Raw genomic sequence first — 26,465 nt, forward strand, 5'->3', positions numbered from 1 at the left:
CAACAGCTTTTATTTAGCCAGAAATCAAGAGTGTAAGTTTTTATGTGCTTAAAAGCATCTTCAGGCCGAATTAGCTGATTTCTGCCAATTGCAGCAAAACACTCAAAGGAAAGTGGGTTTGCCTTCATATTTGAGCCAGAACAACTCAGTTCAGCATGGAAATATCATCGCAACAGCTTTTATTTAGCCAGAAATCAAGAGTGTAAGTTTTTATGTGCTTAAAAGCATTTTCAGGCCGAATGAGCTTGTTTCTGCCAAATGCAGCAAAATACTGAAAGGAAAGTGGGTTTGCCTTCATATTTGAGCCAGAACAACTCAGTTCAGCATGGAAATATCATTGCAACATATTTTATGTATCCAGAAATCAAGAGTGGAAGTGTTTATGCGCTTAAAAGCATTTTCAGGCCGAATGTGCAAATATGCTTGTTTCTGCCAAATGCAGCAAAATACTAAAAGGAAAGTGGGTTTGCCTTCATATTTGACCCAGAACAACTCAGTTCAGCATGGAAATATCATTGCAACAGGTTTTATTTAGCCAGAAATCAAGAGTGTAAGATTTTATGGGCTTTAAAGCATTTTCAGGCCTAATGAGCAAATATGCTTGTTTCTGCCAAATGCAGCAAAATACTAAAAGGAAAGTGGGTTTGCCTTCATATTTGACCCAGAACAACTCAGTTCAGCATGGAATTATCATAGCAACATCTTTTATGTAGCCAGAAATCAAGAGTGAAAGTTTTTATGCGCTTAAAAGCATTTTCAGGCCGAATGAGCAAATATGCTTGTTTCTGCCAAATGCAGCAAAATACTGAAAGGAAAGTGGGTTTGCCTTCATATTTGACCCAGAACAACTCAGTTCAGCATGGAAATATCATCGCAACATCTTTTATGTAGTCAGAAATCAAGAGTGTAAGTTTTTATGTGCTTAAAAGCATCTTCAGGCCGAATTAGCTGATTTCTGCCAATTGCAGCAAAACACTCAAAGGAAAGTGGGTTTGCCTTCATATTTGAGCCAGAACAACTCAGTTCAGCATGGAAATATCATCGCAACAGCTTTTATTTAGCCAGAAATCAAGAGTGTAAGTTTTTATGTGCTTAAAAGCATTTTCAGGCCGAATGAGCTTGTTTCTGCCAAATGCAGCAAAATACTGAAAGGAAAGTGGGTTTGCCTTCATATTTGAGCCAGAACAACTCGGTTCAGCATGGAAATATCATTGCAACATATTTTATGTAGCCAGAAATCAAGAGTGGAAGTGTTTATGCGCTTAAAAGCATTTTCAGGCCGAATGTGCAAATATGCTTGTTTCTGCCAAATGCAGCAAAATACTAAAAAGAAAGTGGGTTTGCCTTCATATTTGACCCAGAACAACTCAGTTCAGCATGGAAATATCATTGCAACAGGTTTTATTTAGCCAGAAATCAAGAGTGTAAGATTTTATGCGCTTAAAAGCATTTTCAGGCCGAATGAGCAAATATGATTGTTTCTGCCAAATGAAGCAAAATACTAAAAGGAAAGTGGGTTTGCCTTCATTTTTGACCCAGAACAACTCAGTTCAGCGTGGAAATATCATTGCAACAGCTTTTATTTAGCCAGAAATCAAGAGTGTACGTTTTTATGCGCTTAAAAGCATTTTCAGGCCGAATGAGCTGATTTCTGCCAATTGCAGCAAAATACTGAAAGGAAAGTGGGTTTGCCTTCATATTTGACCCAGAACAACTCAGCTCAGCATAGAAATATCATGCAACAGCTTTTATTTATTCAGAAATCAAGAGTGTACGTTTTTATGCGCTTAAAAGCATTTTCAGGCCTAATGAGCAAATATGCTTGTTTCTGCCAAATGCAGCAAAATACTGAAAGGAAAGTGGGTTTGCCTTCATTTTTGACCCAGAACAACTCAGTTCAGCATGGAAATATCATTGCTACAGCTTTTATTTAGCCAGAACTCAAGCGTGTACGTTTTTATGCTTTTAAAAGCATTTTCAGGCCGAATGAGCAAATATGCTTGTTTCTGCCAAATGCAGCAAAATACTGAAAGGAAAGTGGGTTTGTCTTCATATTTGACCCAGAACAACTCAGTTCAGCATGGAAATATCATTGCTACAGCTTTTATTTAGCCAGAAATCAAGAGTGTAAGTTTTTATGCGCTTAAAAGCAAATTCAGGCCTAATTAGCAAATATGCTTGTTTCTGCCAAATGCAGCAAAATACTGAAAGGAAAGTGGGTTTGCCTTTATTTTTGACCCAGAACAACTTAGTTCAGCATGGAAATATCATTGCTACAGCTTTTATTTAGCCAGAACTCAAGAGTGTAAGTTTTTATGCGCTTAAAAGCATTTTCAGGCCGAATGAGCTGATTTCTGCCAATTGCAGGAAAATACTGAAAGGAAAGTGGGTTTGCTTTCATTTTTGACCCAGAAAAACTCAGTTCAGCATGGAAATATCATTGCTACAGCTTTTATTTAGCCAGAAATTAAGAGTGTAAGTTTTTATGCGCTTAAAAGCATTTTCAGGCCGAATGGCAAATATGCTTGTTTCTGCCAAATGCAGCAAAATACTGAAAGGAAAGTGGGTTTGCCTTCATATTTGACCCAGAACAACTCAGTTCAGCATCGCAATATCATAGCAACAGCTTTTATTTAGCCAGAAATCAAGAGTGTACGTTTTTATGCGCTTAAAAGCATTTTCAGGCCAAATGAGCTGATTTCTGCCAATTGCAGCAAAATACTGAAAGGAAAGTGGGTTTGCCTTCATATTTGAGCCAGAACAACTCAGTTCAGCATGGAAATATCATTGCAAAAGCTTTTATTTATTCAGAAATCAAGAGTGTACGTTTTTATGCTTTTAAAAGCATTTTCAGGCCGAATGAGCAAATATGCTTGTTTCTGCCAATTGCAGCAAAATACTGAAAGGAAAGTGGGTTTGCCTTCATATTTGAGCCAGAACAACTCAGTTCAGCATGGAAATATCATTGCAAAAGCTTTTATTTATTCAGAAATCAAGAGTGTACGTTTTTATGCTTTTAAAAGCATTTTCAGGCCGAATGAGCAAATATGCTTGTTTCTGCCAAATGCAGCAAAATACTGAAAGGAAAGTGGGTTTGGCTTCATATTTGAGCCAGAACAACTCAGTTCAGCATGGAAATATCATTGCAACAGCTTTTATTTAGCCAGAAATCAAGAGTGTAAGTTTTTATGCGCTTAAAAGCATTTTCAGGCCGAATGAGCTGATTTCTGCCAATTGCAGCAAAACACTCAAAGGAAAGTGGGTTTTCCTTTATTTTTGACCCAGAACAACTCAGTTCAGCATGGAAATATCATTGCTACAGCTTTTATTTAGCCAGAAATCAAAAGTGTAAGTTTTTATGTGCTTAAAAGCATCTTCAGGCCGAATGAGCTGATTTCTGCCAATTGCAGCAAAACACTCAAAGGAAAGTGGGTTTGCCTTCATATTTGAGCCAGAACAACTCAGTTCAGCATGGAAATATCATTGCAACATATTTTATGTAGCCAGAAATCAAGAGTGTAAGTTTTTATGCACTTAAAAGCATTTTCAGGCCGAATGAGCAAATATGCCTGTTTCTGCCAAATGCAGCAAAATACTGAAAGGAAAGTGGGTTTGCCTTCATATTTGACTCAGAACAACTCAGTTCAGCATGGAAATATCATTGCAACATATTTTATGTAGCCAGAAATCAAGAGTGGAAGATTTTATGCGCTTAAAAGCATTTTCAGGCCTAATGAGCAAATATGCTTGTTTCTGCCAAATGTAGCAAATTACTGAAAGGAAAGTGGGTTTGCCTTCATATTTGACCCAGAACAACTCAGTTCAGCATGGAAATATCATTGCTACAGCTTTTATTTAGCCAGAAATCAAGAGTGTACGTTTTTATGCGCTTAAAAGCATTTTCAGGCCGAATGAGCTGATTTCTGCCAATTGCAGCAAAATACTGAAAGGAAAGTGGGTTTGGCTTTATATTTGACACAGAACAACTCAGTTCATCATGGAAATATCATTGCAACAGCTTTTATTTAGCCAGAAATCAAGAGTGTAAGTTTTTATGCGCTTAAAAGCATTTTCAGGCCGAATGAGCTGATTTCTGCCAATTGCAGCAAAATACTGAAAGGAAAGTGGGTTTGCCTTCATATTTGACCCAGAACAACTCAGTTCAGCATAGAAATATCATGCAACAGCTTTTATTTATTCAGAAATCAAGAGTGTACGTTTTTATGCGCTTAAAAGCATTTTCAGGCCGAATGAGCTGATTTCTGCCAATTGCAGGAAAATACTGAAAGGAAAGTGGGTTTGCCTTCATATTTGAGCCAGAACAACTCAGTTCAGCATGGAAATATCATTGCTACAGCTTTTATTTAGCCAGAAATCAAGAGTGTAAGTTTTTATGCGCTTAAAAGCATTTTCAGGCCGAATGAGCTGATTTCTGCCAATTGCAGCAAAATACTGAAAGGAAAGTGGGTTTGCCTTAATATTTGACCCAGAACAACTCAGTTCAGCATGGAAATATCATTGCTACAGCTTTTATTTAGCCAGAAATCAAGAGTGTAAGTTTTTATGCGCTTAAAAGCAAATTCAGGCCTAATTAGCAAATATGCTTGTTTCTGCCAAATGCAGCAAAATACTGAAAGGAAAGTGGGTTTGCCTTTATTTTTGACCCAGAACAACTCAGTTCATCATGGAAATATCATTGCAACAGCTTTTATTTAGCCAGAAATCAAGAGTCTACGTTTTTATGCACTTAAAAGCATTTTCAGGCCGAATGAGCTGATTTCTGCCAATTGCAGCAAAATGTCAGGATCTTGTTGCACTTCCTGTCCCTGGACTTTTATTTTGCTGCCCCTTCTCCTTACTTCCTGTCCTTGGTTCTTTTCCCCAGCTTTGCCCTCATTGTCCCTCATTGTTTGCACCTGTTCCACCCTCTATTTAAATTCAGTCTTCCCTTCACTCCCCTGCCAGATCCTCGTCATTGTTAATGTGGTCTCTGCTATCGTGGTCACTGTCTTCATCGCGGGCATCATTGTTGTCATTAATACCCTCACCAACTCCACAGTAGACTCTGGACTTTTGGTAAAGCCTGAAACTTACGTTCCTCGAACTCTTGGGAAATCTGGACTCCTCCATCTTGGACTTTGGTATCCTGGACTCTGTGTTTCCTGTGTGGTTTTGGTCTGAGGTTTTGCCTTTTGTTTAATTCAGTATTTTGGTCTAGTCCATAGTTTTTCTCCGCTTGTTTTATCCGGGTTTCTTTCATGTTTAGGTTTACCGGTGCCTTATGTTGAGTTTGTTTGTGACTGCCTGCCTTTAGTCCTTGTATTAATGTGCTCTTGTGGTTTAACGTTTATCTGTGCCTGATTTACCCAGTAGCCTCTGTTAGTTCTTTCTTCTTCTTTCTCTAACTTGTCCCCTGAGCCCGAGCTGTGTTTATTTCTGGTAATTCGGTTCCCCTCTTGTTTTCAAGTTAACTCCTTTCGTGTGCTGGTCCTGTTCATCTTTTACATCTCTTTCAATAAAAGCCCCTTATTTTGCAAACCCTCGCTCTGTCTCTTCTCTTGGGTCCATCCCTTAACCTGAACGTGACACAAAATACTGAAAGGAAAGTGGGTTTGCCTTCATATTTGACCCAGAACAACTCAGTTCAGCATGGAAATATCATTGCTACAGCTTTTATTTAGCCAGAAATCAAGAGTGTAAGTTTTTATGCGCTTAAAAGCATTTTCAGGCCGAATGAGCTGATTTCTGCCAATTACAGGAAAATACTGAAAGGATAGTGGGTTTGCCTTCATATTTGACCCAGAACAACTCAGTTCATCATGGAAATATCATTGCAAAAGCTTTTATTTAGCCAGAAATCAAGAGTGTAAGTTTTTATGCGCTTAAAATAATTTTCTGGCCGAATGAGCAAATATGCTTGTTTCTGCCAAATGCAGCAAAATACTGAAAGGAAAGTGGGTTTGCCTTCATAATTGACCCAGAACAACTCAGTTCAGCATGGAAATATCATTGCAACAGCTTTTATTTAGCCAGAAATCAAGAGTGTAAGTTTTTATGCGGTTAAAAGCAAATTCAGGCCTAATTAGCAAATATGCTTGTTTCTGCCAAATGCAGCAAAATACTGAAAGGAAAGTGGGTTTGCCTTCATAATTGACCCAGAACAACTCAGTTCAGCATGGAAATATCATTGCAACAGCTTTTATTTAGCCAGAAATCAAGAGTGTAAGTTTTTATGCGCTTAGAAGCATTTTCAGGCCGAATGAGCAAATATGCTTGTTTCTGCCAAATGCAGCAAAATACTGAAAGGAAAGTGGGTTTGCCTTCATAATTGACCCAGAACAACTCAGTTCAGCATGGAAATATCATTGTAACAGCTTTTATTTAGCCAGAAATCAAGAGTGTAAGTTTTTATGCTCTTAAAAGCATTTTCAGGCCGAATGAGCTGATTTCTGCCAATTGCAGCAAAACACTCAAAGGAAAGTGGTTTTGCCTTCATATTTGAGCCAGAACAACTCAGTTCAGCATGGAAATATCATTGCAACAGCTTTTATTTAGCCAGAAATCAAGAGTGTAAGTTTTTATGCGCTTAAAAGCATTTTCAGGCCGAATGAGCTGATTTCTGCCAATTGCAGCAAAATGCTGAAAGGAAAGTGGGTTTGCCTTCATATTTGACCCAGAACAACTCTGTTCAGCATGGAAATATCATTGCAACAGCCTTTATTTATTCAGAAATCAAGAGTGTACGTTTTTATGCGCTTAAAAGCATTTTCAGGCCGAATGAGCTGACTTCTGCCAATTGCAGCAAAATACTCAAAGGAAAGTGGGTTTGCCTTCATATTTGACCCAGAACAACTCAGTTCAGCATGGAAATATCATTGCAACAGCTTTTATTTAGCCAGAAATCAAGAGTGTAAGTTTTTACGCGCTTAAAAGCAAATTCAGGCCTAATTAGCAAATATGCTTGTTTCTGCCAAATGCAGCAAAATACTGAAAGGAAAGTGGGTTTGCCTTTATTTTTGACCCAGAACAAATTAGTTCAGCATGGAAATATCATTGCTACAGCTTTTATTTAGCCAGAACTCAAGAGTGTAAGTTTTTATGCGCTTAAAAGCATTTTCAGGCCGAATGAGCAGATTTCTGCCAATTGCAGGAAAATACTGAAAGGAAAGTGGGTTTGCCTTCATTTTTGACCCAGAACAACTCAGTTCAGCATCGCAATATCATAACAACAGCTTTTATTTAGCCAGAAATCAAGAGTGTAGGTTTTTATGCGCTTAAAATAATTTTCTGGCCGACTGAGCAAATATGCTTGTTTCTGCCAAATGCAGCAAAATACTGAACGGAAAGTGGGTTTGCCTTTATTTTTGACCCAGAACAACTCAGTTCAGCATGGAAATATCATTGCTACAGCTTTTATTTAGCCAGAAATCAAGAGTGTAAGTTTTTATGCGCTTAAAAGCATTTTCAGGCCGAATGAGCTGATTTCTGCCAATTGCAGCAAAACACTCAAAGGAAAGTGGGTTTGCCTTAATATTTGACCCAGAACAACTCAGTTCAGCATGGAAATATCATTGCTACAGCTTTTATTTAGCCAGAAATCAAGAGTGTACGTTTTTATGCACTTAAAAGCATTTTCAGGCCGAATGAGCTGACTTCTGCCAATTGCAGCAAAATACTCAAAGGAAAGTGGGTTTGCCTTCATATTTGACCCAGAACAACTCAGTTCAGCATGGAAATATCATTGCAACAGCTTCTATTTAGCCAGAAATCAAGAGTGTAAGTTTTTATGCGCTTAAAAGCATTTTCAGGCCGAATGAGCTGATTTCTGCCAATTGCAGCAAAACACTGAAAGGAAAGTGGGTTTGCCTTCATATTTGACCCAGAACAACTCAGTTCAGCATGGAAATATCATTGCTACAGCTTTTATTTAGCCAGAAATCAAGAGTGTAAGTTTTTATGCGCTTAAAAGCAAATTCAGGCCTAATTAGCAAATATGCTTGTTTCTGCCAAATGCAGCAAAATACTGAAAGGAAAGTGGGTTTACCTTTATTTTTGACCCAGAACAACTCAGTTCAGCATGGAAATATCATTGCTACAGCTTTTATTTAGCCAGAAATCAAGAGTGTAAGTTTTTATGTGCTTAAAAGTATTTTCAGGCCGAATGAGCTGATTTCTGCCAAATGCAGCAAAATACTGAAAGGAAAGTGGGTTTGCCTTCATATTTGACCTAGATCAACTCAGTTCAGCATGGAAATATCATCGCAACATATTTTATGTAGCCAGAAATCAAGAGTGGAAGTGTTTATGCGCTTAAAAGCATTTTCAGGCCGAATGTGCAAATATGCTTGTTTCTGCCAAATGCAGCAAAATACTGAAAGGAAAGTGGGTTTACCTTTATTTTTGACCCAGAACAACTCAGTTCAGCATGGAAATATCATTGCTACAGCTTTTAATTAGCCAGAAATCAAGAGTGTAAGTTTTTATGCGCTTAAAAGCACTTTCAGGCCGAATGGCAAATATGCTTGTTTCTGCCAAATGCAGCAAAATACTGAAAGGAAAGTGGGTTTGCCTTCATTTTTGACCCAGAACAACTCAGTTTAGCATGGAAATATCATTGCAACAGCTTTTATTTAGCCAGAAATCAAGAGTGTACGTTTTTATGCGCTTAAAAGCATTTTCAGGCCGAATGAGCTGATTTCTGCCAATTGCAGCAAAATACTGAAAGGAAAGTGGGTTTGCCTTAATATTTGACCCAGAACAACTCAGTTCAGCATGGAAATATCATTGCAACAGCTTTTATTTAGCCAGAAATCAAGAGTGTAAGTTTTTATGCGCTTAAAAGCATTTTCAGGCCGAATGAGCTGATTTCTGCCAATTGCAGCAAAATACTGAAAGGAAAGTGGGTTTGCCTTCATATTTGACCCAGAACAACTCAGTTCAGCATGGAAATATCATTGCAACAGCTTTTATTTAGCCAGAAATCAAGAGTGTAAGTTTTATGCGCTTAAAAGCATTTTCAGGCCGAATGAGCTGATTTCTGCCAATTGCAGGAAAATACTGAAAGGAAAGTGGGTTTGCCTTCATTTTTGACCCAGAACAACTCAGTTCAGCATGGAAATATCATTGCAACAGCTTTTATTTAGCCAGAAATCAAGAGTGTAAGTTTTATGCGCTTAAAAGCATTTTCAGGCCGAATGAGCTGATTTCTGCCAATTGCAGGAAAATACTGAAAGGAAAGTGGGTTTGCCTTCATATTTGACCTAGATCAACTCAGTTCAGCATGGAAATATCATCGCAACATATTTTATGTAGCCAGAAATCAAGAGTGGAAGTGTTTATGCGCTTAAAAGCATTTTCAGGCCGAATGTGCAAATATGCTTGTTTCTGCAAAATGCAGCAAAATACTGAAAGGAAAGTGGGTTTGCCTTCATATTTGACCCAGAACAACTCAGTTCAGCATCGCAATATCATTGCTACAGCTTCTATTTAGCCAGAAATCAAGAGTGTAAGCTTTTATGTGCTTAAAAGCATTTTCAGGCCGAATGAGCTGATTTCTGCCAATTGCAGCAAAACACTCAAAGGAAAGTGGGTTTGCCTTCATATTTGACCCAGAACAACTCAGTTCAGCATGGAAATATCATTGCAACAGCGTTTATTTAGCCAGAAATCAAGAGTGTACGTTTTTATGCGCTTAAAAGCATTTTCAGGCCGAATGAGCTGATTTCTGCCAATTGCAGGAAAATACTGAAAGGAAAGTGGGTTTGCCTTCATTTTTGACCCAGAACAACTCAGTTCAGCATGGAAATATCATTGCAACAGCTTTTATTTAGCCAGAAATCAAGAGTGTAAGTTTTTATGCGCTTAAAAGCATTTTCAGGCCGAATGAGCAAATATGCCTGTTTCTGCCAAATGCAGCAAAATACTGTAAGGAAAGTGGGTTTGCCTTCATATTTGAGCCAGAACAACTCAGTTCAGCATGGAAATATCATTGCAACAGCTGGAGAAGTGGAAAGCATGACACTCGCTAAGAAGAAGATAAATGTGGCAAAGTACAAAGTACTATAACTGTACTGGTCTGTTACGTCCCTGTCTAGGGGTTCAGGGTGCAACATACAAAGATAAATTAGCATGTTCCCTCTCTGATCCCCAAACCAAAATCCAGGATCGAGATGTTCCAACAGAATGATATTTATTTTAAACGAAAGAAAGTGTCAAACAAAACATGACACTACAACTCAGGGCGAACCAAGGCCAACATAATAAACAAAATAAGCCATTTCCCACAGAAAGTGCTAGCTAGCCTGATAGAAATAAACAATCCAAAAGACAGTCGCTAACCCTAACTCCCTAATGTGAAAACAGTCCAAAGAAAATGGCAGTTCACCCCTACAGATTTAATACTATTTACAAAATATACAATTTATAAACAAAACCACGGCACAAAACCTAACAATTCAAAAATGCTAAATAAGGTTTGGAAACCAAGAACAGCAAACAGGTGCTGCTGCCAGAAAGAGCCTCGCTAGCTGTTGGGAACCGTACTTTTAAAACTCCAGGAAGTGTAGGATGGACCAATCAGCTTCCTGTACTTCCCCCAAATCCGGCCAATCAGGAAGGGCACCTATAAGAACAACAAAATAAAAACAACACATATGGCCAGGACCGTAACATGGTCTACTAGTAATGAAGCACGATGGTTGACAAACCAATAAAGTAGCTAAACAGCAATGACAGAACAAAATTTGATGAAAATATAGAACAATTTCTATGAATAAATAGGCAGTAACACCAGCTTGTGCTGCCCGTAAACCCAAGCAAAAAAGCTTACAGCACCTGGTATTCCCAGGCGGTCTTCCTACCAAGTACTAACCAGGCCCGGCTCTATTTGGCTGCCGAGATCGGACGAGATCGGGCGCTTAGAGAGCGGTGTGGCCGTAAGCTGCATTTGACATCATCAACAGCTCTTAAAAACGCTGGAGAAGCAGAATGCATGACACTTGCTAAGAAGAAGATAAATGTGGCAAAGTACAAAGTACTATAACTGTACTGGTCTGTTACGCCCCTGTCTAGGGGGTCAGGGTGCAACATACAAAGATAAATTAGCATGTTCCCTCTCCGATCCCCAAACCAAAATCCAGGATCGAGATGTTCCAACAGAATGATATTTATTTTAAACGAAAGAAAGTGTCAAACAAAACATGACACTACAACTCAGGGCGAACCAAGGCCAACATAATAAACAAAATAAGCCATTTCCCACAGAAAGTGCTAGCTAGCCTGATAGAAATAAACAAACCAAAAGACAGTCGCTAACCCTAACTCCCTAATGTGAAAACAAGAGAAAACAATCAAAAGAAAATGGCAGTCCACCCCTACAGATTTAATACTATTTACAAAATATACAATTTATAAACAAAACCACGGCACAAAACCTAACAATTCAAAAATGCTAAATAAGGTTTGGAAACCAAGAACAGCAAACAGGTGCTGATGCCAGAAAGAGCCTCGCTAGCTGTTGGGAACCGTACTTTTAAAACTCCAGGAAGTGTAGGATGGACCAATCAGCTTCCTGTACTTCCCCCAAATCCGGCCAATCAGGCAGGGCACCTATAAGAACAACAAAATAAAAACAACACATATGGCCAGGACCGTAACATGGTCTAATAGTAATGAAGCACGATGGTTGACAAACCAATAAAGTAGCAAAACAGCAATGAAAGAACAAAATTTGATGAAAATATAGAACAATTTCTATGAATAAATAGGCAGTAACACCAGCTTGTGCTGCCCGTAAACCCAAGCAAAAAAGCTTACAGCACCTGGTATTCCCAGGCGGTCTTCCTACCAAGTACTAACCAGGCCCGGCTCTATTTGGCTGCCGAGATCGGACGAGATCGGGCGCTTAGAGAGCGGTGTGGCCGTAAGCTGCATTTGACATCATCAACAGCTCTTAAAAACGCTGGAGAAGCAGAATGCATGACACTTGCTAAGAAGAAGATAAATGTGGCAAAGTACAAAGTACTATAACTGTACTGGTCTGTTACGCCCCTGTCTAGGGGGTCAGGGTGCAACATACAAAGATAAATTAGCATGTTCCCTCTCCGATCCCCAAACCAAAATCCAGGATCGAGATGTTCCAACAGAATGATATTTATTTTAAACGAAAGAAAGTGTCAAACAAAACATGACACTACAACTCAGGGCGAACCAAGGCCAACATAATAAACAAAATAAGCCATTTCCCACAGAAAGTGCTAGCTAGCCTGATAGAAATAAACAAACCAAAAGACAGTCGCTAACCCTAACTCCCTAATGTGAAAACAAGAGAAAACAATCAAAAGAAAATGGCTGTTCACCACTACAGATTTAATACTATTTACAAAATATACAATTTATAAACAAAACCACGGCACAAAACCTAACAATTCAAAAATGCTAAATAAGGTTTGGAAACCAAGAACAGCAAACAGGTGCTGATGCCAGAAAGAGCCTCGCTAGCTGTTGGGAACCGTACTTTTAAAACTCCAGGAAGTGTAGGATGGACCAATCAGCTTCCTGTACTTCCCCCAAATCCGGCCAATCAGGCAGGGCACCTATAAGAACAACAAAATAAAAACAACACATATGGCCAGGACCGTAACATGGTCTACTAGTAATGAAGCACGATGGTTGACAGACCAATAAAGTAGCAAAACAGCAATGACAGAACAAAATTTGATGAAAATATAGAACAATTTGTATGAATAAATAGGCAGTAACACCAGCTACTGCTGCCCGTAAACCCAAGCAAAAAAGCTTACAGCACCTGGTATTCCCAGGCGGTTTTCCTACCAAGTACTAACCAGGCCCAGCTCTATTTGGCTGCCGAGATCGGGCGCTTAGAGAGCGGTGTGGCCGTAAGCTGCATTTGACATCATCAACAGCTCTTAAAAACGCTGGAGAAGCAGAATGCATGACACTTGCTAAGAAGAAGATAAATGTGGCAAAGTACAAAGTACTATAACTGTACTGGTCTGTTACGCCCCTGTCTAGGCTGTGGAACAAGATGGCGGCGCGGCAGTAGCTCGCAGCGGCCTCTCCGGATCCAACAAATGGTGTTTTTGCCGTATTTAGCCAGACCCTTTACAGTACATGGACACCACAGTCAGCTGTGTTCATGTTTACGACCACCAGACATTGCTGCGGCACAGGGTTCATACATACAATAATCTGCACGAGGAAGTAATTGGTAACCTTCGCGACCTCGGCTTGCTACGACCCCAGCGACAAATACCAGGCCCCCAGCCCTCGGTGTCACCTGACGCCGGTGGCCAGGTGAGGGGACGTCGGAAGCGCTGCTCGAGGAAGCGGAAGCGCGGCAAGCGGGCGGTTGTCCGTGCTAGGCTAAATGCTAACCCTAGCCGGCCGGCTCTACCGTCCATTCTCCTCTCCAACGTCTGCTCCCTGGACAATAAACTAGACTACATCCGACTCCAGCGGACCACGCCGCGAGAATTCAGAGACTGCTGCATCTTTGTTTTCACGGAGACGTGGCTCAGTGACAGAGTTCCGGAAGCCGCCATCCAGCTAGACGGGCTAACCGTGTTTCGCGCCGACAGAAACGCTGCTCTGTGCGGTAAGACTCGCGGTGGTGGCGTGTGTGTTTACATCAACACGGAGTGGTGCAAGAACTCTGTGCTTGTCTCACGTTTCTGCTCATCGCTAGTGGAGTTTGTGACTGTTAGATGCAGACCGTTCTATTTACCACGGGAATTCACCACTGTTTTCATTGTCGGAGTGTACATTCCCCCCAGCGCTAATGCTAAGGAGGCACTGTGTGAACTCTACGGTGCTATTAGCGACCTGCAGAACGCTCACCCCGACGAACTGTTTATTATTGCCGGAGATTTCAACCATGCGAATCTCAGGACTGTGCTCCCTAAACTTCATCAGCATGTGGACTTTGCAACGAGAGGAGGGAACACGCTGGATCTTGTTTACACAAACATCCCCGGCGCGTATCGTGCGGAGCCCCGCCCCCATCTCGGCTACTCAGACCACATCTCGGTTATGCTAATTCCAGCATACAGACCGCTCGTCAGACGCTCTAAACCGGTTCTGAAACAGGTGAAAACCTGGCCAGCAGGAGCTACTTCTGCTCTTCAAGACTGTTTTGAGTGCACTGACTGGGACATGTTTAGGGAGGCCGCAACCAACGGCGATTCCATCAACTTGGAGGAATACACGTCAACAGTAACCAGCTACATCAGCAAGTGCGTTGACGATGTGACCATCTCCAAGACCATCACTACACGCTCCAACAGGAAGCCGTGGATAAATGCCAATGTGTGTGCGCTGCTGAAACAAAGAGACGCTGCCTTCAGAACAGGGGACAAGACGGCCTTGAGAACAGCAAGGGCCAAACTGTCCCGTGCCATTAGAGAGGCAAAGCGCGCACACTCAAAGAAAATCCACGACCACTTCGAAGACAGCGGAGACACCCGGCGCATGTGGCAGGGCATCCAGGCGATCACGAACTACAAGACAACTTCACCTGATTGTGACCGCGACGCCTCCCTCCCAGATGCGCTGAACCACTTCTACGCCCGGTTTGAGGCACAGAACAACGTGAAGGCGAGGAAGTCCACTCCACCTCCCAGTGACCAGGTGCTCTGTCTAACCACAGCTGAAGTGAGGAAAACTCTATGCAGAGTTAACCCACGGAAGTCTGCTGGACCAGACAACATTCCTGGCAGAGTGCTCAGGGAGTGCGCAGAACAGCTAGCGGATGTCTTCACAGACATCTTCAACATCTCCCTGAGCAGCAACGTTGTTCCTACGTGCCTCAAGGCAACAACCATCGTGCCTGTACCTAAGAAGTCTACTGTCTCCTGCCTCAATGACTACCGTCCCGTCGCGCTCACACCCATCGTGATGAAGTGCTTCGAGAGGCTCGTCATGAGGCACATTAAGACCCAACTCCCAACCTCCCTGGACCCCATGCAGTTTGCGTATCGTCCAAATCGTTCCACGGACGATGCCATCTCCACGACCCTCCATCTGGCCCTCACCCACCTGGACAGTAAGGACTCATACGTACGAATGCTGTTCATTGACTTCAGCTCAGCATTCAACACAATCATCCCTCAGCACCTGACTGAGAAATTGAGCATACTGGGCCTGAACACCTCCCTCTGCAACTGGATTCTGGACTTCCTGACTGGGAGACCCCAGTCAGTCCGGATCGGGAACAACATCTCCAGCACCACCACACTGAGCACTGGAGCCCCTCAGGGCTGTGTGCTCAGCCCTCTGCTGTTCACTCTGCTGACGCACGACTGTGTAGCAATGCACAGCTCAAACCACATAGTCAAGTTTGCTGATGACACGACCGTGGTGGGTTTAATCAGCAAGAACGACGAGTCAGCCTACAGAGAGGAGGTGCAACGATTAACAGCCTGGTGTGGAGCAAACAACCTGTCTCTGAACGTTGACAAAACTAAAGAGATGGTTGTGGACTTCAGGAGAGCACAGGGTGACCATTCTCCATTGATCATCGATGGATCCTCAGTGGAGATAGTCAAGAGCACCAAATTCCTTGGTGTTCATCTGGCGGACAACCTCACCTGGTCAGTCAACACCAGCTCCATCACCAAGAAGGCCCAGCAGCGTCTCTACTTCCTGAGAAGGCTGAGGAAAGCCCATCTCCCTCCCCCCATCCTGACCATGTTCTACAGAGGGACCATTGAGAGCATCCTGAGCAGCTGCATCACTGCCTGGTTTGGGAACTGCACCGTCGCGGATCGCAAGACCCTACAGAGGATAGTGAGGACAGCTGAGAAGATCATCGGAGTCTCTCTGCCCTCTATCATGCACATTTACACCACACGCTGCATCCGCAAAGCCAACCGCATTGTGGACGACCGCACACACCCATCACACACACTCTTCACACTCCTGCCATCAGGAAAGAGGTTCCGAAGCATTCGGGCCACCACATCCAGACTATGCAACAGTTTTTTCCCACAAGCCATCAGGCTCCTCAACACACAGAACTGAAATAGAACTTAAACACACTGCAAACCGAACTCAGCACATTCTCATCACTCACTACTCATCTCATTCCACCACCACTTATTTATTATTTATTTACTTTTATCATTCTACATTTACTGCACTACACTGTTTACCTGCTGTTTTTTTTTGCACATTCCAATGCAATTGCACTTTTTTTACATGCTGGACATTTAAATGCACTATACCGTTTACATGCTGCTCTTTTTTTTAACACCCCTAGCACACTTAACTGAACTGTACTGTACTGTAAAATAGTATACAGTAGGTTTACTGGTCGGCACTGTCTTGGGTCTTGTGTCTTGTGTCCTGTCCTGTGTTACTTGTGTTGTCTGTCTACACTGTACGTCTGTACTGTTTTTTCGTCTGCACTGTTTGCACTTGGTTGCACTCGATGCACTTTATTATAACTTGTGTTGTTTGTAGCACCTTGGTTCTTGGAGGAACGTTATCTCGTTTCAACTGTGTACTGTGAACAACTGTGTATAGTAGAAATGACAATAAAAGCCACTTGACTTGACTAGGGGGTCAGGGTGCAACATACAAAGATAAATTAGCATGTTCCCTCTCCGGTCCCCAAACCAAAATCCAGGATCGAGATGTTCCAACAGAATGATATTTATTTTAAACGAAAGAAAGTGTCAAACAAAACATGACACTACAACTCAGGGCAAACCAAGGCCAACATAATAAACAAAATAAGCCATTTCCCACAGAAAGTGCTAGCTAGCCTGATAGAAATAAACAAACCAAAAGACAGTCGCTAACCCTAACTCCCTAATGTGAAAACAGTCCAAAGAAAATGGCAGTTCACCCCTACAGATTTAATACTATTTACAAAATATACAATTTATAAACAAAACCACGGCACAAAACCTAACAATTCAAAAATGCTAAATAAGGTTTGGAAACCAAGAACAGCAAACAGGTGCTGATGCCAGAAAGAGCCTCGCTAGCTGTTGGGAACCGTACTTTTAAAACTCCAGGAAGTGTAGGATGGACCAATCAGCTTCCTGTACTGCCCCCCAATCCGGCCAATCAGGCAGGGCACCTATAAGAACAACAAAATAAAAACAACACATATGGCCAGGACCGTAACATGGTCTACTAGTAATGAAGCACGATGGTTGGCAAACCAATAAAGTAGCAAAACAGCAATGAAAGAACAAAATTTGATGAAAATATAGAACAATTTCTATGAATAAATAGGCAGTAACACCAGCTTGTGCTGCCCGTAAACCCAAGCAAAGAAGCTTACAGCACGTGGTATTCCCAGGCGGTCTTCCTACCAAGTACTAACAAGGCCCGGCCCTATTTGGCTGCCGAGATCGGACGGGATCGGGCGCTTAGAGAGCAGTGTGGCCGTAAGCTGCATTTGACATCATCAACAGCTCTTAAAAACGCTGGAGAAGCAGAATGCATGACACTTGCTAAGAAGAAGATAAATGTGGCAAAGTACAAAGTACTATAACTGTACTGGTCTGTTACGCCCCTGTCTAGGCTGTGGAACAAGATGGCGGCGCGGCAGTAGCTCGCAGCGGCCTCTCCGGATCCAACAAATGGTGTTTTTGCCGTATTTAGCCAGACCCTTTACAGTACATGGACACCACAGTCAGCTGTGTTCATGTTTACGACCGCCAGACATTGCTGCGGCACAGGGTTCATACATACAATAATCTGCACGAGGAAGTAATTGGTAACCTTCGCGACCTCGGCTTGCTACGACCCCAGCGACAAATACCAGGCCCCCAGCCCTCGGTGTCACCTGACGCCGGTGGCCAGGTGAGGGGACGTCGGAAGCGCTGCTCGAGGAAGCGGAAGCGCGGCAAGCAGGCGGGTGTCCGTGCTAGGCTAAATGCTAACCCTAGCCGGCCGGCTCTACCGTCCATTCTCCTCTCCAACGTCTGCTCCCTGGACAATAAACTAGACTACATCCGACTCCAGCGGACCACGCGGCGAGAATTCAGAGACTGCTGCATCTTTGTTTTCACGGAGACGTGGCTCAGTGACAGAGTTCCGGAAGCCGCCATCCAGCTAGACGGGCTAACCGTGTTTCGCGCCGACAGAAACGCTGCTCTGTGCGGTAAGACTCGCGGTGGTGGCGTGTGTGTTTACATCAACACGGAGTGGTGCAAGAACTCTGTGCTTGTCTCACGTTTCTGTTCATCGCTAGTGGAGTTTGTGACTGTTAGATGCAGACCGTTCTATTTACCACGGGAATTCACCACTGTTTTCATTGTCGGAGTGTACATTCCCCCCAGCGCTAATGCTAAGGAGGCACTGTGTGAACTCTACGGTGCTATTAGCGACCTGCAGAACGCTCACCCCGACGGACTGTTTATTATTGCCGGAGATTTCAACCATGCGAATCTCAGGACTGTGCTCCCTAAACTTCATCAGCATGTGGACTTTGCAACGAGAGGAGGGAACACGCTGGATCTTGTTTACACAAACATCCCCGGCGCGTATCGTGCGGAGCCCCGCCCCCATCTCGGCTACTCAGACCACATCTCGGTTATGCTAATTCCAGCATACAGACCGCTCGTCAGACGCTCTAAACCGGTTCTGAAACAGGTGAAAACCTGGCCAGCAGGAGCTACTTCTGCTCTTCAAGACTGTTTTGAGTGCACTGACTGGGACATGTTTAGGGAGGCCGCAACCAACGGCGATTCCATCAACTTGGAGGAATACACGTCAACAGTAACCAGCTACATCAGCAAGTGCGTTGACGATGTGACCATCTCCAAGACCATCACTACACGCTCCAACAGGAAGCCGTGGATAAATGCCAATGTGTGTGCGCTGCTGAAACAAAGAGACGCTGCCTTCAGAACAGGGGACAAGACGGCCTTGAGAACAGCAAGGGCCAAACTGTCCCGTGCCATTAGAGAGGCAAAGCGCGCACACTCAAAGAAAATCCACGACCACTTCGAAGACAGCGGAGACACCCGGCGCATGTGGCAGGGCATCCAGGCGATCACGAACTACAAGACAACTTCACCTGATTGTGACCGCGACGCCTCCCTCCCAGATGCGCTGAACCACTTCTACGCCCGGTTTGAGGCACAGAACAACGTGAAGGCGAGGAAGTCCACTCCACCTCCCAGTGACCAGGTGCTCTGTCTAACCACAGCTGAAGTGAGGAAAACTCTATGCAGAGTTAACCCACGGAAGTCTGCTGGACCAGACAACATTCCTGGCAGAGTGCTCAGGGAGTGCGCAGAACAGCTAGCGGATGTCTTCACAGACATCTTCAACATCTCCCTGAGCAGCAACGTTGTTCCTACGTGCCTCAAGGCAACGACCATCGTGCCTGTGCCTAAGAAGTCTACTGTCTCCTGCCTCAATGACTACCGTCCCGTCGCGCTCACACCCATCGTGATGAAGTGCTTCGAGAGGCTCGTCATGAGGCACATTAAGACCCAACTCCCAACCTCCCTGGACCCCATGCAGTTTGCGTATCGTCCAAATCGTTCCACGGACGATGCCATCTCCACGACCCTCCATCTGGCCCTCACCCACCTGGACAGTAAGGACTCATACGTACGAATGCTGTTCATTGACTTCAGCTCAGCATTCAACACAATCATCCCTCAGCACCTGACTGAGAAATTGAGCATACTGGGCCTGAACACCTCCCTCTGCAACTGGATTCTGGACTTCCTGACTGGGAGACCCCAGTCAGTCCGGATCGGGAACAACATCTCCAGCACCACCACACTGAGCACTGGAGCCCCTCAGGGCTGTGTGCTCAGCCCTCTGCTGTTCACTCTGCTGACGCACGACTGTGTAGCAATGCACAGCTCAAACCACATAGTCAAGTTTGCTGATGACACGACCGTGGTGGGTTTAATCAGCAAGAACGACGAGTCAGCCTACAGAGAGGAGGTGCAACGATTAACAGCCTGGTGTGGAGCAAACAACCTGTCTCTGAACGTTGACAAAACTAAAGAGATGGTTGTGGACTTCAGGAGAGCACAGGGTGACCATTCTCCATTGATCATCGATGGATCCTCAGTGGAGATAGTCAAGAGCACCAAATTCCTTGGTGTTCATCTGGCGGACAACCTCACCTGGTCAGTCAACACCAGCTCCATCACCAAGAAGGCCCAGCAGCGTCTCTACTTCCTGAGAAGGCTGAGGAAAGCCCATCTCCCTCCCCCCATCCTGACCATGTTCTACAGAGGGACCATTGAGAGCATCCTGAGCAGCTGCATCACTGCCTGGTTTGGGAACTGCACCGTCGCGGATCGCAAGACCCTACAGAGGATAGTGAGGACAGCTGAGAAGATCATCGGAGTCTCTCTGCCCTCTATCATGCACATTTACACCACACGCTGCATCCGCAAAGCCAACCGCATTGTGGACGACCGCACACACCCATCACACACACTTTTCACACTCCTGCCATCAGGAAAGAGGTTCCGAAGCATTCGGGCCACCACATCCAGACTATGCAACAGTTTTTTCCCACAAGCCATCAGGCTCCTCAACACACAGAACTGAAATAGAACTTAAACACACTGCAAACCGAACTCAGCACATTCTCATCACTCACTACTCATCTCATTCCACCACCACTTATTTATTATTTATTTACTTTTATCATTCTACATTTACTGCACTACACTGTTTACCTGCTGTTTTTTTTTGCACATTCCAATGCAATTGCACTTTTTTTACATGCTGGACATTTAAATGCACTATACCGTTTACATGCTGCTCTTTTTTTTAACACCCCTAGCACACTTAACTGAACTGTACTGTACTGTAAAATAGTATACAGTAGGTTTACTGGTCGGCACTGTCTTGGGTCTTGTGTCTTGTGTCCTGTCCTGTGTTACTTGTGTTGTCTGTCTACACTGTACGTCTGTACTGTTTTTTCGTCTGCACTGTTTGCACTTGGTTGCACTCGATGCACTTTATTATAACTTGTGTTGTTTGTAGCACCTTGGTTCTTGGAGGAACGTTATCTCGTTTCAACTGTGTACTGTGAACAACTGTGTATAGTAGAAATGACAATAAAAGCCACTTGACTTGACTAGGGGGTCAGGGTGCAACATACAAAGATAAATTAGCATGTTCCCTCTCCGATCCCCAAACCAAAATCCAGGATCGAGATGTTCCAACAGAATGATATTTATTTTAAACGAAAGAAAGTGTCAAACAAAACATGACACTACAACTCAGGGCGAACCAAGGCCAACATAATAAACGAAATAAGCCATTTCCCAAAGAAAGTGCTAGCTAGCCTGATAGAAATAAACAAACCAAAAGACAGTCGCTAACCCTAACTCCCTAATGTGAAAACAGTCCAAAGAAAATGGCAGTTCACCCCTACAGATTTAATACTATTTATAAAATATACAATTTATAAACAAAACCACGGCACAAAACCTAACAATTCAAAAATGCTAAATAAGGTTTGGAAACCAAGAACAGCAAACAGGTGCTGATGCCAGAAAGAGCCTCGCTAGCTGTTGGGAACCGTACTTTTAAAACTCCAGGAAGTGTAGGATGGACCAATCAGCTTCCTGTACTGCCCCCCAATCCGGCCAATCAGGCAGGGCACCTATAAGAACAAGAAAATAAAAACAACACATATGGCCAGGACCGTAACATGGTCTACTAGTAATGAAGCACGATGGTTGGCAAACCAATAAAGTAGCAAAACAGCAATGACAGAACAAAATTTGATGAAAATATAAAACAATTTCTATGAATAAATAGGCAGTAACACCAGCTTGTGCTGCCCGTAAACCCAAGCAAAAAAGCTTACAGCACCTGGTATTCCCAGGCGGTCTTCCTACCAAGTACTAACCAGGCCCGGCTCTATTTGGCTGCCGAGATCGGACGAGATCGGGCGCTTAGAGAGCGGTGTGGCCGTAAGCTGCATTTGACATCATCAACAGCTCTTAAAAACGCTGGAGAAGCAGAATGCATGACACTTGCTAAGAAGAAGATAAATGTGGCAAAGTACAAAGTACTATAACTGTACTGGTCTGTTACGCCCTTGTCTAGGGGGTCAGGGTGCAACATACAAAGATAAATTAGCATGTTCCCTCTCCAATCCCCAAACCAAAATCCAGGATCGAGATGTTCCAACAGAATGATATTTATTTTAAACGAAAGAAAGTGTCAAACAAAACATGACACTACAACTCAGGGCAAACCAAGGCCAACATAATAAACAAAATAAGCCATTTCCCACAGAAAGTGCTAGCTAGCCTGATAGAAATAAACAAACCAAAAGACAGTCGCTAACCCTAACTCCCTAATGTGAAAACAGTCCAAAGAAAATGGCAGTTCACCCCTACAGATTTAATACTATTTACAAAATATACAATTTATAAACAAAACCACGGCACAAAACCTAACAATTCAAAAATGCTAAATAAGGTTTGGAAACCAAGAACAGCAAACAGGTGCTGATGCCAGAAAGAGCCTCGCTAGCTGTTGGGAACCGTACTTTTAAAACTCCAGGAAGTGTAGGATGGACCAATCAGCTTCCTGTACTGCCCCCCAATCCGGCCAATCAGGCAGGGCACCTATAAGAACAACAAAATAAAAACAACACATATGGCCAGGACCGTAACATGGTCTACTAGTAATGAAGCACGATGGTTGGCAAACCAATAAAGTAGCAAAACAGCAATGAAAGAACAAAATTTGATGAAAATATAGAACAATTTCTATGAATAAATAGGCAGTAACACCAGCTTGTGCTGCCCGTAAACCCAAGCAAAGAAGCTTACAGCACGTGGTATTCCCAGGCGGTCTTCCTACCAAGTACTAACAAGGCCCGGCCCTATTTGGCTGCCGAGATCGGACGGGATCGGGCGCTTAGAGAGCAGTGTGGCCGTAAGCTGCATTTGACATCATCAACAGCTCTTAAAAACGCTGGAGAAGCAGAATGCATGACACTTGCTAAGAAGAAGATAAATGTGGCAAAGTACAAAGTACTATAACTGTACTGGTCTGTTACGCCCCTGTCTAGGCTGTGGAACAAGATGGCGGCGCGGCAGTAGCTCGCAGCGGCCTCTCCGGATCCAACAAATGGTGTTTTTGCCGTATTTAGCCAGACCCTTTACAGTACATGGACACCACAGTCAGCTGTGTTCATGTTTACGACCGCCAGACATTGCTGCGGCACAGGGTTCATACATACAATAATCTGCACGAGGAAGTAATTGGTAACCTTCGCGACCTCGGCTTGCTACGACCCCAGCGACAAATACCAGGCCCCCAGCCCTCGGTGTCACCTGACGCCGGTGGCCAGGTGAGGGGACGTCGGAAGCGCTGCTCGAGGAAGCGGAAGCGAGGCAAGCGGGCGGGTGTCCGTGCTAGGCTAAATGCTAACCCTAGCCGGCCGGCTCTACCGTCCATTCTCCTCTCCAACGTCTGCTCCCTGGACAATAAACTAGACTACATCCGACTCCAGCGGACCACGCGGCGAGAATTCAGAGACTGCTGCATCTTTGTTTTCACGGAGACGTGGCTCAGTGACAGAGTTCCGGAAGCCGCCATCCAGCTAGACGGGCTAACCGTGTTTCGCGCCGACAGAAACGCTGCTCTGTGCGGTAAGACTCGCGGTGGTGGCGTGTGTGTTTACATCAACACGGAGGTGTGCAAGAACTCTGTGCTTGTCTCACGTTTCTGCTCATCGCTAGTGGAGTTTGTGACTGTTAGATGCAGACCGTTCTATTTACCACGGGAATTCACCACTGTTTTCATTGTCGGAGTGTACATTCCCCCCAGCGCTAATGCTAAGGAGGCACTGTGTGAACTCTACGGTGCTATTAGCGACCTGCAGAACGCTCACCCCGACGGACTGTTTATTATTGCCGGAGATTTCAACCATGCGAATCTCAGGACTGTGCTCCCTAAACTTCATCAGCATGTGGACTTTGCAACGAGAGGAGGGAACACGCTGGATCTTGTTTACACAAACATCCCCGGCGCGTATCGTGCGGAGCCCCGCCCCCATCTCGGCTACTCAGACCACATCTCGGTTATGCTAATTCCAGCATACAGACCGCTCGTCAGACGCTCTAAACCGGTTCTGAAACAGGTGAAAACCTGGCCAGCAGGAGCTACTTCTGCTCTTCAAGACTGTTTTGAGTGCACTGACTGGGACATGTTTAGGGAGGCCGCAACCAACGGCGATTCCATCAACTTGGAGGAATACACGTCAACAGTAACCAGCTACATCAGCAAGTGCGTTGACGATGTGACCATCTCCAAGACCATCACTACACGCTCCAACAGGAAGCCGTGGATAAATGCCAATGTGTGTGCGCTGCTGAAACAAAGAGACGCTGCCTTCAGAACAGGGGACAAGACGGCCTTGAGAACAGCAAGGGCCAAACTGTCCCGTGCCATTAGAGAGGCAAAGCGCGCACACTCAAAGAAAATCCACGACCACTTCGAAGACAGCGGAGACACCCGGCGCATGTGGCAGGGCATCCAGGCGATCACGAACTACAAGACAACTTCACCTGATTGTGACCGCGACGCCTCCCTCCCAGATGCGCTGAACCACTTCTACGCCCGGTTTGAGGCACAGAACAACGTGAAGGCGAGGAAGTCCACTCCACCTCCCAGTGACCAGGTGCTCTGTCTAACCACAGCTGAAGTGAGGAAAACTCTATGCAGAGTTAACCCACGGAAGTCTGCTGGACCAGACAACATTCCTGGCAGAGTGCTCAGGGAGTGCGCAGAACAGCTAGCGGATGTCTTCACAGACATCTTCAACATCTCCCTGAGCAGCAACGTTGTTCCTACGTGCCTCAAGGCAACGACCATCGTGCCTGTGCCTAAGAAGTCTACTGTCTCCTGCCTCAATGACTACCGTCCCGTCGCGCTCACACCCATCGTGATGAAGTGCTTCGAGAGGCTCGTCATGAGGCACATTAAGACCCAACTCCCAACCTCCCTGGACCCCATGCAGTTTGCGTATCGTCCAAATCGTTCCACGGACGATGCCATCTCCACGACCCTCCATCTGGCCCTCACCCACCTGGACAGTAAGGACTCATACGTACGAATGCTGTTCATTGACTTCAGCTCAGCATTCAACACAATCATCCCTCAGCACCTGACTGAGAAATTGAGCATACTGGGCCTGAACACCTCCCTCTGCAACTGGATTCTGGACTTCCTGACTGGGAGACCCCAGTCAGTCCGGATCGGGAACAACATCTCCAGCACCACCACACTGAGCACTGGAGCCCCTCAGGGCTGTGTGCTCAGCCCTCTGCTGTTCACTCTGCTGACGCACGACTGTGTAGCAATGCACAGCTCAAACCACATAGTCAAGTTTGCTGATGACACGACCGTGGTGGGTTTAATCAGCAAGAACGACGAGTCAGCCTACAGAGAGGAGGTGCAACGATTAACAGCCTGGTGTGGAGCAAACAACCTGTCTCTGAACGTTGACAAAACTAAAGAGATGGTTGTGGACTTCAGGAGAGCACAGGGTGACCATTCTCCATTGATCATCGATGGATCCTCAGTGGAGATAGTCAAGAGCACCAAATTCCTTGGTGTTCATCTGGCGGACAACCTCACCTGGTCAGTCAACACCAGCTCCATCACCAAGAAGGCCCAGCAGCGTCTCTACTTCCTGAGAAGGCTGAGGAAAGCCCATCTCCCTCCCCCCATCCTGACCATGTTCTACAGAGGGACCATTGAGAGCATCCTGAGCAGCTGCATCACTGCCTGGTTTGGGAACTGCACCGTCGCGGATCGCAAGACCCTACAGAGGATAGTGAGGACAGCTGAGAAGATCATCGGAGTCTCTCTGCCCTCTATCATGCACATTTACACCACACGCTGCATCCGCAAAGCCAACCGCATTGTGGACGACCGCACACACCCATCACACACACTCTTCACACTCCTGCCATCAGGAAAGAGGTTCCGAAGCATTCGGGCCACCACATCCAGACTATGCAACAGTTTTTTCCCACAAGCCATCAGGCTCCTCAACACACAGAACTGAAATAGAACTTAAACACACTGCAAACCGAACTCAGCACATTCTCATCACTCACTACTCATCTCATTCCACCACCACTTATTTATTATTTATTTACTTTTATCATTCTACATTTACTGCACTACACTGTTTACCTGCTGTTTTTTTTTGCACATTCCAATGCAATTGCACTTTTTTTACATGCTGGACATTTAAATGCACTATACCGTTTACATGCTGCTCTTTTTTTTAACACCCCTAGCACACTTAACTGAACTGTACTGTACTGTAAAATAGTATACAGTAGGTTTACTGGTCGGCACTGTCTTGGGTCTTGTGTCTTGTGTCCTGTCCTGTGTTACTTGTGTTGTCTGTCTACACTGTACGTCTGTACTGTTTTTTCGTCTGCACTGTTTGCACTTGGTTGCACTCG

At 44.4% G+C, this 26,465-nt stretch overlaps 6 pseudogenes; all 6 read right to left on the reverse strand.

Moving 5' to 3' along the window:
• Nucleotides 1–10,821: 10,821 nt before the first annotated feature.
• On the reverse strand, nucleotides 10,822–10,940 carry LOC137120953 (5S ribosomal RNA; annotated as a pseudogene).
• Nucleotides 10,941–11,807: 867 nt separating this feature from the next.
• LOC137120954 (5S ribosomal RNA) lies at nucleotides 11,808–11,926 on the reverse strand (annotated as a pseudogene).
• An 867-nt stretch (nucleotides 11,927–12,793) lies between these two features.
• Nucleotides 12,794–12,902, reverse strand: LOC137120976 (5S ribosomal RNA; annotated as a pseudogene).
• A 4,402-nt stretch (nucleotides 12,903–17,304) lies between these two features.
• Nucleotides 17,305–17,423, reverse strand: LOC137120970 (5S ribosomal RNA; annotated as a pseudogene).
• Nucleotides 17,424–21,825: 4,402 nt separating this feature from the next.
• Nucleotides 21,826–21,944, reverse strand: LOC137120956 (5S ribosomal RNA; annotated as a pseudogene).
• Nucleotides 21,945–22,801: 857 nt separating this feature from the next.
• On the reverse strand, nucleotides 22,802–22,920 carry LOC137120971 (5S ribosomal RNA; annotated as a pseudogene).
• Nucleotides 22,921–26,465: the final 3,545 nt, after the last annotated feature.

The sequence above is a fragment of the Channa argus genome, unplaced genomic scaffold, assembly GCF_033026475.1.
Source record: "Channa argus isolate prfri unplaced genomic scaffold, Channa argus male v1.0 Contig092, whole genome shotgun sequence".
In the NCBI taxonomy this organism is placed as follows: domain Eukaryota; kingdom Metazoa; phylum Chordata; class Actinopteri; order Anabantiformes; family Channidae; genus Channa; species Channa argus.